The 16,270-nt window shown below is 49.7% G+C and overlaps 1 long non-coding RNA gene across 1 annotated transcript in view; it reads left to right on the plus strand.

Annotated features, from left to right (window-relative positions):
* Positions 1-5,841: 5,841 nt before the first annotated feature.
* The window catches only part of LOC124961573 (uncharacterized), a 90,323-nt gene continuing 79,894 nt past the window's right edge, over positions 5,842-16,270 (plus strand). Inside the window, exon 1 of the long non-coding RNA XR_007104290.1 lies at positions 5,842-5,969. This is a non-coding gene — a long non-coding RNA (uncharacterized LOC124961573). The remainder of the gene's footprint in view (positions 5,970-16,270) is intronic.

The following is a 16,270-nucleotide window of genomic DNA, read 5'->3' on the forward strand; positions in this document are numbered from 1 at the left end:
GGGCAGAACCAGCAAAAAAGGGTGAATGGGGGAAGGGGGCATGGGAAGGAGGTTGCCCTGCCTGTGCCCCACCCCGACCCCTCCAGGAGAAGCATGTGGTCAAACAGTGTGTACCCAGAGGTTCAGAGTGATCAGTTTTCATCAGGATCCCCGTTTTTCCTTACAGAGGCAGTGCCCTACCTTAGTTCTCCAGGGCTGTGGCAAATGCCAAGAACTCTGATGCTGTGTTTGGCAAAGACAGGCTTTCTCGGCTTTCTCTCTCGTCCTTGACCTACTGTCTTCCTCTGGCAGATATCTGCCCTTTCACATTTTGATTCCCTGGCTTTGATTTCTTTGCCTGGGTGCATGTAACTCTCCCCAGGTGTTGGTGAAGCCCTGAAGGTCATGCCTGCAGAGCCATTGCTGCATCCCACTCTAAACCAGTGCCACCCCCCACCCCCACTTCTTAGAACCCTTCATGTTTCCACCCCAGCTGGGCATTACTGCTGAGGACGGGATCTCAGAGACCTCTCAGTGGCTCACTGCCCACTCCACCTGGCCGGCCACTCTATCTGGGATTGTCCCACCCATCTAACCTCCTCACCACATGGTACCGCCTGGTCCACATTCCAGCTTCAGTGTGTGCTAGCTGTGTGACCTTGGGCAAATCATTTGTTCTCTTCAGTGCCGTCCCCTCGTCCCCTCGGTTGTAAAACTGGAGTGCTACATGGTAGCAAAGATGAGGCGGGAGCTGTGGGAAAGCGCTAAGCACAGGGCCTGGTGCATAACAAGAGCTATTAAGTAGCCAGCTTAGTTTTAATTCCCTGTTTCCACTTGACCTTGTCTAACCTTGGGGCTGTTGCTATGAATTTACCACCTTCTCACTCTGAGACTTACCCCCTGCCAGGATTCTTGAGTTGCCATCAGGCTAGTAGAAGGTCACCCTGCCGAATTCCCCACCCTCCATGCCACCTTTCCCTGCGTCCCAGCGTGCTTCCTGTTCCGTGACCTCCTCTAACTCAAGTAATGAATAACTCAAGCACATAATGTCCCTTTGGGCTGTACTGGGCTGGGCTTTTGTTCCAAGGCCCCTTCTGTGAAGGGTGCTGTGGCAGCAGGTTGAAAGCAAAAAGTGCGTGGTTCTCAGGAGGGAGGGGTGCCTCTGGCAGGTGGGGTGTGTCGCTGGGTGTGGACAGAGGTGCAGATCCTGGGGAACTAAGAAGCTGTTTGATACATGCCTGTGAAGCGCAGTGTTTCTCTGCAGAACAAAGGAGAAAATTCTTGAGCTCAGTTTAAAGGCTCAGGGTATTTTTCTGTGCAGGCTAGGGAAGAGGGATGGCTCTGGAGTCCTGCGATTGGTTCTCCCCAAGGTTAATGCTGCGTGTGGGTGGATGGAGGAGACGCAGGGTGCGAAATGGCTGCAGAGTGGAGGGGGGTTAGGGACCTCTGTGCAAGTGAGGATGACAGGTTCTAACTCAGGGAACAACCAGATACTGTGGTGGTCAAAGCGGAACCTTCTAGGGGCAGAGCCAGGGTCTAAGGGATGACAGCAGGACAGGCAGTCCTGTCAGCAGCAAGACAACCAGTCAGAAGTGGGGCTGGGAGAAGACAAGACAGGTCGTCCCCAGTAACAAGGTCCCAGGAAGGCTAAAATTAGGGTGCAAAAGAGAGGGTGCAACTTGGCAGCCTGTGTGAGAGAACAGATCTGTAAAACAACTCCGAGCTGCTGGTGTTCTGACCCCTGGACCCCCGGGTCCCCCCGCCACGAGATGCAGTTGCTCTGCAGAGAGCTGCGGAGGGCTGGGCTGCCAGGCCCACGCTCACACACGTGCTCACACACAGTGGGGTGCTTTTCAGCCAGGCCTGGAGTATTTTAAGTAGGCGCAGGGGATGGGGGATGTGTGGCACAGTGACTCATCCTGGCAGCAGCCTGTGTGCAGTGCAGAGGAGAGTGCTCAATGGCGGCTCTGTGTGCCCTGGGAGGCCGCCTGAGTGTGCAGCCCTGCGGTGCAGAGCTGGGGAAGCGCTGCAGTCTGGTCACCAGGGGAGGGCCTGGTGGACGCCTGGCCATCACCTGACAGGAGGACACCTGACTGCTCCCCAGGGTGTCACTCTGCTTCAGAAGGGACCCCTCATGTTTAGTAGAAAAGCAGATCGTTCTCCAGAATGGTTTTGGTCTCTTAAAGAAACCATCCCCCCGGATGGGAACAAACTGAATTATTCCTTTGCTGCTTTCATCGGAGGTCATTCTGGCACTTTCCTGTGATTTCTTTGGGTCTGGAATTGAACCCTTGTCCTGTCTGAGGACACAATATGAAAATAATGAACAGGAACCTTCTTGCCAAGGCCTGTTGGTGTGTTGGACCCTTCCTACCTTCAGTGGGAGTAATAGGTCACCTTGGCTGCCAGGTCCTGACTGGCACCTGCCTCAGTTGCTCTCTGCTGGGCTGTTTCTTAACGGGGACATCCACAAAGCAGGTGTAGTGAGACCTGCCAGAATTCCTTTCCACCCCAGTGAACTTTGTCAAATTATGAAGTGTGTGGATGGCGGAAGTGACCACAGCAGAGAGGACATGGGGGAATGCTTTTTACTTTCTTTGTTCCACAGGGCCACTGAGGAGCATCGTCTCTGTAAGGAATCATGACTCCCCAGACTGACTGCCAGTTAGCTGGACTGGGTCCCAGGGAAGTGGTGCCAGGTCATTGTTGCAGTTTTCAGAGTCAGCCCACCTGCTCCTGGTACTCCCCCAGGGCAGGAACCAAGGAGTGCCTTCTGTAAAGTTCCAAGACTGGGGTATAGTTCAGCTACATCCCTAGCAGTTGGGAGGCTGAGGCTGGAAGATCCTTTGAGCCCAGGAGTTTGAGGGTCAGCCTGAACAACATGAGAGACCCCCATCTCAAAAATGTAATGAACAGAAGTTCCTTTCTGGAATTTTCCATTTTCTTAAAAGGCAACCAGTGAACACCTTTCCAAGAACTAATTTCACTGAGGGTAGATCCCACCACTTCATTATCCTGGAAGAGAGGCACTGTTAGCAGCAGCCAAGCCAGGAAATCTGCCTGGATCTCAGCCGGCCGAAATTCGGCCATCCACCCACATAAGAAATAAGCAAACCAAACCATGTAAAAGGGGAAAATTAATTTTATGTGGTTTGAACAAACTGGGGAAAAGAGGCTCGTTTGTTTTTCTGCTGGTCCTACAGAGGAGTCACAATTTATAGAAACAAAAGCCAGGAGATATACATATGTAGATTTATCCAGGCTGTGCTGGCCAGAGAATACAGGAGGTTCAGCTCCATTGGCACCGTGCAGAATGGGGATAGTTTTTATGTGCAGCGTGAGGAAGACCAGGAGCTCTCTGCTTTAGCCGCACGGTCTCATCAGCCCCAGGATGGATGGAGATGACATAGGATTGGGGAAGTGTTTTATGACCCCTTTTCTGCTCGGAATATTTGAAGTCTTCTAGAGGTGGAAGGAATGCCTATTTTATGGTCTCTTCAATCTTCAGCTTCTTACTGAAGCAATAGTGGAAGGCCAGGAAGAGTCGTGGGCGAGCTCCTGTGCCCGGTGCTGGAGACAACGGCAGAGGCCCTCCAGCTCGGGCTGCCGTCTGCAGGGCTGTATGGCTGGCCAGCTAGTCTCCAGTCCAATACCTCCAAGGGCTGTGTCCTCCCTACCTGGCAGCAGGATAGCCTATTGTTGGGAAACTCAGAGTAGCTCCTTATAACTGCTGGCCAGTGCCAGTTCTCCGCTTTGGAGGGGAAGATGTGAATCTGATGCATGTGCATGATGGTAGCCCTACATCTACTGAGAACTTCTCTTCTGCCTCCCTCGTTTCCATTTTTCAAAGTAGAAGCTCTCATTTCTCCATCCTGGTGAGACTCCCTGGTGGCCCTGCTGCCTTCCCCTGCGTGACTCCTCATGTGGTGGTGTCCTTTTTCAAGCAGGGGCTCTGGTTCTGAGGAGCACAGAATCTAAGGAACCTATACTTTAAGGGCAATATTACCATTCTTGTCAGTTACTATTGTCCCAAAGCTGGCTTCATGTTTTCTTGAGCCAAGACCTCTCTTAACTCTGAAGTCAGATGTGTTTTTTAGAAAAAGATCTTGCACTTGCAAAAACAGATAAACGCCTTCTCAGTAAAATGGATACACATGGAACGCTCAGGCGGAGGTTCCCATCCCGGGACTGCAAGGACAGGTCACTGCGAATGCTGGTGTTTCAGGTCCTGTCCTGGAGGTGGTGCTGGGCCAGAGTCTGGAGATCCGTTTTCTAGCTGTTGTAGCCTTCACCCGCTGAAGCAGTTCAGCTGCACCCTGAATTCTCTCTCCCTTCTAACCACCCGCTGACTTTCTCTGCTTCCTCAGCTCCCCCCAGTGCAACTTTGTGTGCATGGAGGTCGCTGGCTTCGGTTCTTATGGGCCTCCTTTCTCATCATCTTGCAGGTGCAGACCCACTGCTAACTGGCAAAGCTTGCTTTACTTTTAGTCTGGATTCCAGGCAGAGGGAATCAGATCAGCACAGTTCACGTTTTCCTAGCAGGTCATAGGTTGCTGGGAAACCAAAGCCCTGACTGCCTTGGCCTCGGTTCCTCCCTGCAGTGTGGCCAGGATATGGAGCAGGGAGCCAGGCAGGATCAAGTGGCTGCCGAGCTGTTGGCTGGCCCCGGAGCAGAAGCACACACTCAAGTGAGCAACTAGACAGGTAGGGCAGACACTGAGAAGAGAACCTCTACACCTCATGAGAAATGTCCGTTTTTCTTCTTTCTGAGGCACTGTACCTTTCCGTGTCATCCTACAAATATTACATTTTAATGTGGTTAAGTTTGTAGGGATCAAACCAAAGGGAAGTAATGAAAAATGATTGTTTTGCTTTTATTTTACTTTGGGGAGGAGCTGGGAGGCAGGAAAATGCAAGCTAATTTGCATAAAGTGGATTACAACTTTATTTATACTCATCTCTCTACAAAGTAATGAGGAAGGTTTTATTCTCTCGAGGAGCAAATCCTTTAGGCAAACAGCTGTGTCCTAGCTAGCCGACAGCATGGGTTTGCATTACCAAGTGACAGCATGCCCTGTTCCATACCTAGGGGGCATGCAGCATCACAGCCAGTGACCCCACCGGGAAGCCACTTCTACTGAAGTGCATCCTGCAAACCTGGTAGCCTGTTCACATACACAGTCACAAGACCCACCTAGGTACTCAGCTTCTGGGTTCTAAAAGCCAGTGCTGTGCCTTTCCTTACAGGGGTGCTTCCAGGGACACTGCCCATGGAAATAAGTGGAATGGCCAGGAGACAGCACCTTGGGGCCCTGGCTTCCCAGGAGTTCTTGCTTGATTTAAGCCTTCTGTCATCTCATTAGAAGCTACACGGAGGCATAATAGCTGCATTATTAGACTCTTCCTGTAAATCAGGTTCTATACCAAGTACTTCATATGGATGACCTTTAATTTTCTGTTTTATATTAACGTTTTTACAACTTAAGGAGGTAGGTCCTATTATTACCATTGTCATTTACAAAAGAAGAAACTAACACTCCTATAGATTCAGTCCCTAAAGATAGAAGAAGGAAGGCCACATTCAGATCAAGGCTGTTTGGGTCAAGACCCCAGTTTGATAACCACTAGGCCTAACTGTGTCCTCAGAAGGAAACTAGACACATGGAAAGGGCAGGCACAGCTCAGGGCACCCAATAGGTGCTGTCAGGCACAGCCTCTGCTTTTTAAGTTAAAAGCTCTCCAAGGAAGTGCCAATCTCCTCTGGGTTACAGTTTAAAAATCCTTTCTTGGATTCATGCTCTCATCCATCAATCATTCACCAGTTACCTGCTGTGTGTGCCTTGCTGTGGAGACTGGGAGAACAACAAAGGCGGGTGAAGATAGCACCTGGACTCCAGCAGTGGCGTCTGGGAGAGGAGGAGGGACGCAGGACTGAGCGAGCAGCAGTGCTGGGGGTGAAGATCGTTCCACAACGGAGGTGGCGAACTCAGGTGCAGTGAGAGTTCAGGGAACGCAGACACCCGTGTGCAGGGGGCAGGCCCTGTTCAGGACTGTGATAGACCAGGAGGAGCAGAGAGGAAGAGCATTCGTCCCCTGATTACTGAGGAGCGGCACGGTGAGCTGGCCGCTGCAGAGTCGAGAAGCTTCAGCAGCTCATTCTCTGAGCTGGGTCAGCCTGACCCTTGCTAGGGGTGCTGGGAGAGCACACAGAGGGGACGTGCTTCCTCTTGAGTGCTGAGGAGGCTTCCTGAAGATGAAGACACTTGGTCAAGGGGGAGTGAGCCTCTGAGAACAAGAGGGCAGGGCAGGCAGGGCAGGCAGAGGAAGCATGTGCAGAGACTCAGGGGCAGCGGCTGTTGAATCAGCAGATAGAAACAACGCCTTTGGGGCAAAGTTTATTTGTTTGTTTGTTTTTTTTTTTAATAAAGATAACACATGGGATCTAGACTGCCCTCTTTAAAGGAAGAACTGGAGTGAAGCAGACCAGGGATCTTCAGGAAACTATGATATCCCTCAGAAACCTCACTCGTAGGGCAGGAAGGCAAAGGTACCCAGTTCCTCCAGGACAGAATCCAGGCCTGTCTCCTGGCTTCTCCACTCCCTTGCAAAGCTGGGTGACACTGGGGCCCTGGGCCACCAGCCAACAGGAAAAGTCAGAGGCAGCACATCCTCCCCGTTTGCATCCCCCATGGAGTCTGCATAGTGTTGCTTAAGGAAATGTTGACACACTCAGAAAGTAGCCTTTCGCTTGCGGCAGGCCCCGGATATTCAATACCAGCCAGACTCCTGCTTTCTTAGCTTCCACATGAATCTGGGTGTGAAGGGAAACACTGGTACTGGAGGCAACTGTTCTCAATTCCAGAGCACAGGGCTGAGGGAAGAATGTGCCCTTTCTGCCAACAGTGGAAGAGAAGATGCTCCTGTCCATCTCCCCAGTTTGTGACCAAGTGCTCTGTTCCCCCATACCAAATGTGAGCTAAATAACTTTGGAGTTTACTTGGGAACCAAACCTTCATGTATGTTAGTGACCCATTGTAGAATGTGTTGTAAGCTCCAAATAATTAATATCTGGATGCACAATCTTTTAGTAAGATGGAATTTTTCATCCTAATAATAATTTCCTTTGGCAGATTGGCATGGGCATTAAGAAAGGCTGAACATGTCTGGTCTTAGAAACTATCAGATTTGTAAGAAGGCTGTTTTTCAGATGAGAAAGTGGAACACCAGTGAGGGAAAATGGTAAGTTTGTGGTAGGACTAGCCTCAGATGGAGGCCTCTTGCCCCCAAGATCATGTTCAGTGTCCATCTTATGATTCAGCTTGGACCAACCTAAAGAAATAGCCATGTGCGAAGGCAGAGGATGTCATTCCCACATTTGAGGGACACCCCTCACCCCAGCCCCAAGAAAAATCTTCACTGTGAAGAAAAAGAAAAATCTTCTTGATAGTTTCTAAAAAATGAGGTTATGTTTGGGAGTAATGGAAACCCAAAATAACAGTGATTTCAGCAGCATAGGATTTTATTTCGCTCTCACTCACATGCTCAGAGGTAGGTGGTCCATGTAGGGGTGATGATTATTCTGTGAAGCACTCAGGGAGCCAGACCTCTTCCAACTTCCCCTTCTACTGTACCTCCTACATGGTGCCTCGGGTGCCAATCATCACATCCAGGCTGGAGGGAAGGACAGAGGGGAAAACTATCAGCACAACTGCTCTTTACAGAAATATCCATCCTAGAAAAGGTCCCAGGACACATCTGTTCCCATCTCACTGGTCAGAACATGGCCTCATTAGGTATAAGGGAAGCTGAGAAAGAGTTTTTATTCTGAGTACCACGTGCCCAGCTAAAAATAAGAGGTTCTGTTGTTGTATTTGCCATGGGATGAGGAAAGTTGGCACATCTGTATTTGCTCTTTTGTTATTTACTGTTGTCCGGGACTTTTCAAATATAAATCCTGGGAGGGAGACATTATCTAACACTTTATTCTTCAACGGGATCAAACCCCTTTCTTTTGTGTCAAGAAAAACAATCCATTTTAAGAGTAAACCATTAGAAGAGTCCAGGCCACTGGGGTCACGAGAGGTGGCTCTGTAAGCTGTGGGGAGCTTGTCTGGAGAAGATCCCGAGGAGTGTGCGGAAAACAGGTGCGGGAGAGCGGTGCACAGTCTGGGCTTTGCTTTTTGGCAAGGGCGGCCCTGTGGGTATCCTGTCCCCCACCTTCTCTGCTTCCCAAAGTGACAGTCACTCCAAACTCTGCCAGCCTCTTTAGGGGCCTGTGGATGCAGACAGCTGTTGCCCATTCCCAGCACGGGTTGTGGTGACATGGAACTTGAGATTTCCCCAGGCCCTGTGTGCCCTCTGCAACCTCAGCTTGGGCTGGATGACTGACAACTGATCTCAGTGCAGTTTGCATTTAATTGTGAATTAAGAGCTACTTTAAGCAAATCCATAAGTCTTCTCTTGCCCCAGCCTTTCAGAAGTTTGGAATGTTAGAGTGACATTTGGAAGTCTGTATGAATCCCCATTGCTGAAGACACTGGGTAACTTTGGATGCTCCAAACTCCCTCTGGCCACAAGGCCTTAGCAAGGCCATTCCCTCTAGTCTGTAAGGTCCACCTCTCTTCTCTTGGCTGGATAACCCCTACTAAGCCTTCGGAGGAAGACGTCCTTATACTCAGGAACTAGGGGAAATGTGTGAGCCAGAGTCTTCCGGACACTGTGTAATTCTTTGTGCCTTTTGTTGCAGATGGGGTTCTTCATGTGTGACCACTGGCTTACACTTTAATTTCATGAGAAGAGACTCTCCATGTTAGTACTCCCTACGCCTTAGCACAGCGAGGGGTGGATATTCTGCATGCAGCGATGAGCTGAATGAGCACCTACGTCTCCAGTCCTGATGGAATCACATAGTGTCTCAATATGCCAACCACCAGCTGCCCATCAAATGTACCTGGTTAACTTCCTTAGGATGCAGATTCCTGGGATTTATCCTATTCTACTTAACCAGATTATCAGGATAAGGCTCAGGAATCTGCAGGGGAACGCGCCTCCCAGCTAATTGTTAACTTTAATGTTTGAGATGTGCCACTGTAGGGTGTGTGAGGAATTTGGGGAGATGGGACAACAACGTTATTAAAAGCTCCAAACTGAGTGTAGGAACGAGCTTCCGGGATGAGACTACTGTGAACAAACTCCCTCAGTGTTCTTAAATTAGAGGAAAGAAACATGCAATACTGCTTTGCTCTTTGGAATTTGAAAATGCAAGGGAAAATTTGGAGACAGCTGTTGACGGAGCTTAGGAAGTCAGGGCTCCGTGGATAATGAGCGACGTGTGCTCATGGTGTGTGCATGGTGTGTTCACAGTGGGCTCATGGTGTGTTCATGGTGTGTTCACAGTGGGCCCACGGTGTGCCCATGGTGTGTTCACAATGTATTTAGTGTGTTCACAGTGTGTTCATGGTATGCTCACAGTGTGTTCACAGTGTGCTCACGGTGTGTTCACAGAGGGCCCATGGTGTGTTCACGGTGTTCTCATGGTGTGTTCTTATGGTGTGTTCACAGTGTTCTCATGGTGTGTTCACGGTATGCTCACAGTGTGTTCACAGTGTGTTCACGGTGTGTTCACGGTGTGTTCACAGAGTGTTCATGGTGTGTTCACAGTGTGTTCACAGTGTGCTCACAGTGTGTTCACAGTGTGCTCACAGTGTGTTCACAGAGGGTCCATGATGTGTTCATGGTGTGCTTATGGTGTGTTCTCATGGTGTGTTCACAGTGTTCTCATGGTGTGTTCACGGTATGCTCACAGTGTGTTCACGGTATGCTCACAGAGTGTTCATGGTGTGTTCACAGTGTGTTCACAGTGTGCTCACAGTGTGTTCACAGAGGGCCCATGATGTGTTCATGGTGTGCTTATGGTGTGTTCACAGTGTGTTCACAGTGTGCTCAGGTGTGCTCATGATGTGCTCATGGTGTGTTCACAGAGGGCCCATGGTGTGTTCACGGTGTGTTCACGGTGTGCTCACTGCATGTTCATGGTGGCACCCTTGCACAGAACTCTGAAAGAAAGAAACAGAGACTTGATTGTCACCAGTTGCTTGTTCTCTCTTCTTGCTCCACCAAACCCTCACCCCCACATAGACTGGTGACACAATGCTGAGTCCTCTGTGGAACCTCAAGTCTGATTTCAAGGCTCCAAACTGAATCAGACGTGTAATCTCCTATTAACGATGTCCCAACCAGGGAGCTGGCTAACTTTAATTTTTGATTTCTTAAAGAAAAAAAGGATCAGATTTGAGATGCATGTGGTCTAGACGGGCAATCTAACTGTGAAGGGCGGGAAAGCCCAGAGGAAGCCAGCACTGGGTCTGCTTCTCTCCCACTGCCAACCTTGCTCACACTTTACTCCACTCCAAAGCTCGCCTCTTCCTCCTGTAAGATCCCTACCCAGGCCTCCTTGAGGGCAGCTTCCTATCTTTTGTTAAGGATCATAGATTCTTTAACTTCCATGGATTTTTCCCCTTTCTCTCATTGCCCCAGGACCCTCCTGCTTTTTAAAAGTATTTTAGTAAAATCTTGAAAAATAACTGTCATTTCTTTTTTTAAAAAATAAATCATTGTATTATCTCACTAAATGCCCAACTCCTATTATTAAGAGCTCCACTAAAAATAAATAAAAACACAGCATGAACTGATGTATGAACTGGAGCATGAATAAAGATAAAAAGCACAACCCCTGGAAATCTTAAAATGTGAGACACCCCAGGAAGGCACTCAAGTCTTCTAGTACCTGGAGGGCGGAGTAGCTGTGCTCATATGTGCCCCTTGCTGGTGAGGACCACTCCTCACCTCCGAGTTCTCCACAGTGCCCGGCACAGTGACTGGAGCACAGGAGCTTTAGGAAGTGTCGCTTGAATAAATGATGGCAGGAAGGAGGAGCCTCTAGTTTTAACCAGGAACCTGCTGGTCGCATGGAAGGTTGCTGTTTAGAGTAAACTTCTGAACCCCAGCCTGCCTGGCCAGATGGTTCAGAAGTTGGTTATGGACAGGAGTTACAAACTATTTCCTCCTGGTAGGCCGTGATCTCTCACCCTGGCCCCTGGGCTCTTACATTTGACGATCCCCAACACCTCAGGGATCTTTTCAGGTCATGGGAATGAAGAATCCTTTTTCTAAGAATAAAGAAGTTTTCTGACAAAATGTAGGGCAGTCCAACTGAAAGTCCCTTCCCAGTTGGGCAACTGCATTTCACGGTGGTGCCGGGGATGTGTGTGGGCGGAGGCTGCGTGGATCCGAGGAAGTTACTTAGCTCTCAGGTTTCCTGCTCTGTGTGGAAATGGACATCATGATGATTGTTTGTCACTGACTTTATGCACACCTGAGGCCATTAATGTAAAGGGCTTAGGACTTCATAGACGTTCAATAAATGACAGCTTTTCCCGCTTGAGTCAAAGCTTCGTGAGGGCCGATATTCTTGTCCGCCTTGTCCCTCCTGGCTCCCAATGCCTGACTGAAAACAAGCACTTAGAATATTTGTTAAATAAATTATGTATTTTCTACTTACTGAGCGATGGACTGGAAGTGCATCCCTGTCCTTTGACTGTATTAAAAGAGCGTGGTGCTGAGTGCTGCCATTAGCATCTGGCTCCAAGACCGAGCGGCCTGCCAGTGGTGGTGCTGTGCTTTCTGTACAGGCACATGCTCTGTGTCAGTGGCTCTCAAAGCACGGTCCCCAGGCCAGCAGCACCAGCAGCCCCTGAGAACTTGTTAGACAGTGAATCACAGGCCCCACTCCTGACCTGCTGAATCTGAAACTCTAGGGGTGGAGGTAGGAATTCAGTTCACGAGTCCTCCCGGTGCTGCAGATGTGCCTCAGAGTTTGAGAACTGGAGCCCTGGGCAGGGAGGAGGTGCTCCCGTGCTGGAATTGGACATGATCGCAGCATTCGATGTCTGAGAAGAGATGACCTGCACCTACAGAACATGGTCCTTCGGAGATTGTAGAGTACGATGTTTAAGAACTTGCGTCCTCCAGGTGCAAGCTTTCCAGGCCCCTCAACCGAGCGACAGAGGGTGAGTTCAAATGCCTCAATGTCTCCTGGTCTGCAGACATTTCTAGATGTGCTCCCTAAACTACTGTTTTGCCAGGGTGCCCGTGCGCTCAGTGATGGCAGAGTAGGTGAGGTGGGCCCTGACTCAAGGGGAAATCCATCTCAAGGCTGGCCCTCAATTCCATGTAAGAGACAAGCCAAGCCAGTGTAGCAGGGGCCAGAACTACAGTGGCTTGGGGACACAGCAGGTAGTTCTCCCTTCTGGGCACCTGGAGGGGAAGGGTGGATGTGAAGTGGACGAGACCCTTGTCCTTCCACTCTGTGGCTCTCACACTTCCTGTCTCACCTTGCATGTCAGAGCCAAGAGCACATCTGCGTTCTATCCCGCTTCAAACAGGAAGCTCGTCTTCTTCTTCATCTGATAGTAAAACTAAGCTACAGGGCAGGCAGATGGTGAATTCTCCCAGAGTCAAAAAATAAGGCTGGGGCAGAATGTGGCCCACTCTTGTTTAATTACTGCTTCATTCCTGGTGGTCCTCACTCCCCCTTCCCCTCTGTCCACTGATAAAGAATGTGATTGAGATGGGCCATACACCCATTCTTTTCACCAAGGTGTGACTCTTCCTGGTAATTCATAGAAGAGTCTTTACCTAAATGTGTTGAAGCCAATTTTTGAGCACAAGACTTAACACCAGACAAACCTTGATGAGATTCTCACTTCCTCCTATTAGTTATTAGTAATCTGGGTAAATTAATCTTTAGTTTCTCCAAGTGGAAATATTAATTCCTTTCAGGCTCATTTGAGGATTAAAAGCACATGGCACGGCCTGGCACACAATGGCTGTGGCCCGATGAATGACCACGCCCACCTCTTCTTCCCTGCCATCTGTAAGGCCCATGGTAAACAGAATGTCATGGATTTGCAGTGGTCCCATTGTCTCAATGAAAATTGTGGGTTATCAAGACATAACCATGGAAGTGTAAAGCAACCAGAGACAAAGCCAAGAAACCAGGATAGATTAGACCTTGCCCAGTGTTGGGAGGATGGAGGCCAAACATTGAATTTATTTTCAAAAATATTTGCAAAATCCCCTTGGGGGTTTTCTTGTGATTCCCCTTAGTTTATCATACTCCCTCGCTGAACCAGCATGTGTTCATAAACACCCAGAATAACAATCTACATAGAGTAACTCTGCTTTATTTCTGCGGTTGCTCTAGACTCCAGCATCTTTGAGGTGAACTCTGTTTCTTCGTTGATTAACCCCCAGCAGGTCAGAGCTGAAGGGGACTTTAGAGATAATCTGGTCTAACCTTCTCACCTTGTGACTGAACACACCTTTCCGTTCCTCCTGCTTGGTCGAGCACCATGCCTTGTATACACTGGAGGATTAATACATAGCAGTTGAACAAACTGATGTCCTTGATACTCTTTTCATTTACCTCCCTCCCCCTCGGCCTCTCTGTGAACGAGGATGCAGAAACAATCTGCACCTCTAGGCACAATTGTCTTGTGTTTGATGCTGTCATTAATTGCTCCACACAAGTTCACTTGTTCGTATGAGCTTTGTCCTTCTGAAGTGACCTTTACTATAGTTCAAGTTCATGAACATGAATTCAGTGTATCCAGATCATTCCTGGTCCTTCCAATGTCACGTTAGACTGATGTGATACCCAAAGCAGCTCCCACAGATGCTGTCGCCATGATCTCCTGCACCACGACTGGGAGCCACAACGCCAGGTTCACCTGTGTCCCTGGCTTCATGAGGATGCAACCTCTGCAGCCGGGCAGGGGACTGCAGCTTAGAAGGATCCAGGCCTGGTTTAGTGCTCAGATGTCATCCTCTGGAAATTAAAAGTAATTTTTTAGCAAGTGCCCCATATTTTATTTTGCACTGGACCCTGCAGATCATGCCGCAGGTCCTTCCTGGTCCCTGTAAGTGCTGGAGCATCTCCTGTCCCTTCACGTTCCCAGACCCCCACTTATGAAGGCAGTCAGTCACATGCTCCCGTCTCACTGAGGCTGCAGCACCAGCCAGGACTTCAGAATAAGTGAGCAGGCGTGCCATTCAAAGCAAAGGGCGTTCTCCGTGTGTGTGGCAGGCCAGTGCAAGGGAACAACATGCAGCTGTCACTTACTGGTGCCAACCACGGAGCTGTGGATTTCTGTACAGATCTCGCTCAACCGTTACCACGAACCTGTGAGATAAGTGCTCTTCGGACTTTGTGGCTGGGAGGAGTGAGGCTCAGGAAGTTGTTTTGGACTCTCCTGTGCCAGGCTTCGGGCTCTCTCAGGACCACCTGAAACCAGAGTGACCCCGTGCCCTTCACCTGGCAGTGGAGGGAAGCAGACCAGCCACAGCAGGAACCATGTGCTCTGGGGTCTGGAGTCCAGGCCAGCATGCTGCACAGGAGTGCCCAGCATCCTTTCCCCACGGGGCAAAAGAGGACAGCAGCACGTATTCACTCAGTTACTCACCAACCTCCGCGTGGGCACAGGTGGCATCTATCCTGTGAGACAACAGTGAGAAAGTCCTCCCTCCACTCTCCAGAGGCCACAGGCCAACAGAAAGAGGCAGGCCCGTGTGGTCCCCGTCCCGGCATTCTGGCAGCCTTAATTGTGAAGTCGAGCAGTCGGCATGGGGAGCAAACTTAGCAACCGGGTAGAATAAGCCACAGATTAGGGTCTGGGTTGGGTGGCCTGCATATTGGTTATGTCTGCAATAATTCACATGGTGGTTAACAGCTGGCTCTGGCCAAACTGTACTACCCTCTGCCTTAGTACAGAAGTACGGTTTGTGAAAAGTGACAGGAAGAGGATCAAAAAGTTTAGTCCTGAGTCCCCACCCGCTGCCTGGTTGCAGAGCTTTGAAGAGCCATTGATTGGTTAACTGCCAGTGGGGCAGGAAGGCCAGAGTTATGCTCAGCAAAGGCAGGAATGGAGCACGGGTCTGTGTGTGTTTCCATGGCAACAGTGATAACAGCTTATATTTATAGACTTTCTATCTCCAAGGAGCTCAAAGCACTTTACAGACATGTTATCTCTCTTCTATAGGAGACAGAGAGAGGGGGAGAGAGACATGCGTGGAGAGGAGGAGACGGAGGGAGGGAGGGAGAGTAGGAGAGGATGAAGGAGGGACTGAAGGACATGGTGTACTATTATGCACATTTCACAGATGGTGCAGAGTGGGGAAGTCAGTGACCCAAGGTGGCATGGTAAGCCAGCGACAGATGGTAGATTGGACGGACCTAGAAGCTCATATCACTCCTTACTGCTGGCCTTGGGCAGATGTCAGACTGAGCTGCTGTCTCCCAGTCCCCTAGTTCTGCTCAGTGTCATGTGGGTGATCGGGTAACTCTGGGGACATCAAAGGCTGTTTGGCTCTGCTCTTGTTGATAGGAAACATGGGAACAGTTCTTCCCTGGAGACTTGGGGGTAATGTCTGGACAGCCATCAGGGAAAGGTAGATTGCATTCCTAGGGAGGAGAGGCCCAGGTGTCCTAAGAACCTTAAATAGAAGTTGTGCACACATGTGCAGAGGGTCTGCATGCTCTGAGGGAAAGGGATCCCATTTCATGGTGTCTGGGACCTTCGGAGGGAAGGCTTTCTGGGTACTTCTGATTGGGTGGGCTATCGCCTAAGAAATTGAAAATGAACTTTGCAAATCTCAGATCTACTCTTTCCTGCAGGAAATGCTTTGCCGGGGAACAGCGTGTGGTGGCTGACGGAGGCCTCTGCCCGTGTGTTGGAGTGATTCTCCACTTCCCTAGTGGTGGAGGGAGGCCTTCTGGCCTCACTCCGCTTTAGTCCACCTTTGCCTGGGCTGCGATGCCCACTTCTTACCCTCATAGACCTTCTATTTCCCCTCTCACCACCTCCTCACTCCCCACTTAGCCTTTGGAAAATAGGAACTGTTTTCTCTTTTTAAAAAGAGTCATGATGTGCAGAGCATTCTGTGAGCACAGCCGGCAGTCCCCATGGCAACACTGAGAGACGGGATCCTTCCTCCTTGGTCCTATGTGGTCTCTGAGCACAGTGCTGTTCCTGTAGCCATGAGCTTGGGCCTAAGCCACAGATGAGCTTCTCTTGGCCTTCACCTGTGTAGGCTTTGGAGACTACTGGCTAAGGGTTGGTAATTTGGGAGATGAAACTTGTGAAAAATTAGAAGGTCTGATTTGTGAATAGGCTTCTGATTCCCAAAGCAAAAAGGAAGAGCAGTTTGCAGAGGGCCTTCTGGTTCCTGCCAC

Source organism: Sciurus carolinensis, chromosome 12 (assembly GCF_902686445.1).
Source record: "Sciurus carolinensis chromosome 12, mSciCar1.2, whole genome shotgun sequence".
Lineage (NCBI taxonomy): Eukaryota > Metazoa > Chordata > Mammalia > Rodentia > Sciuridae > Sciurus > Sciurus carolinensis.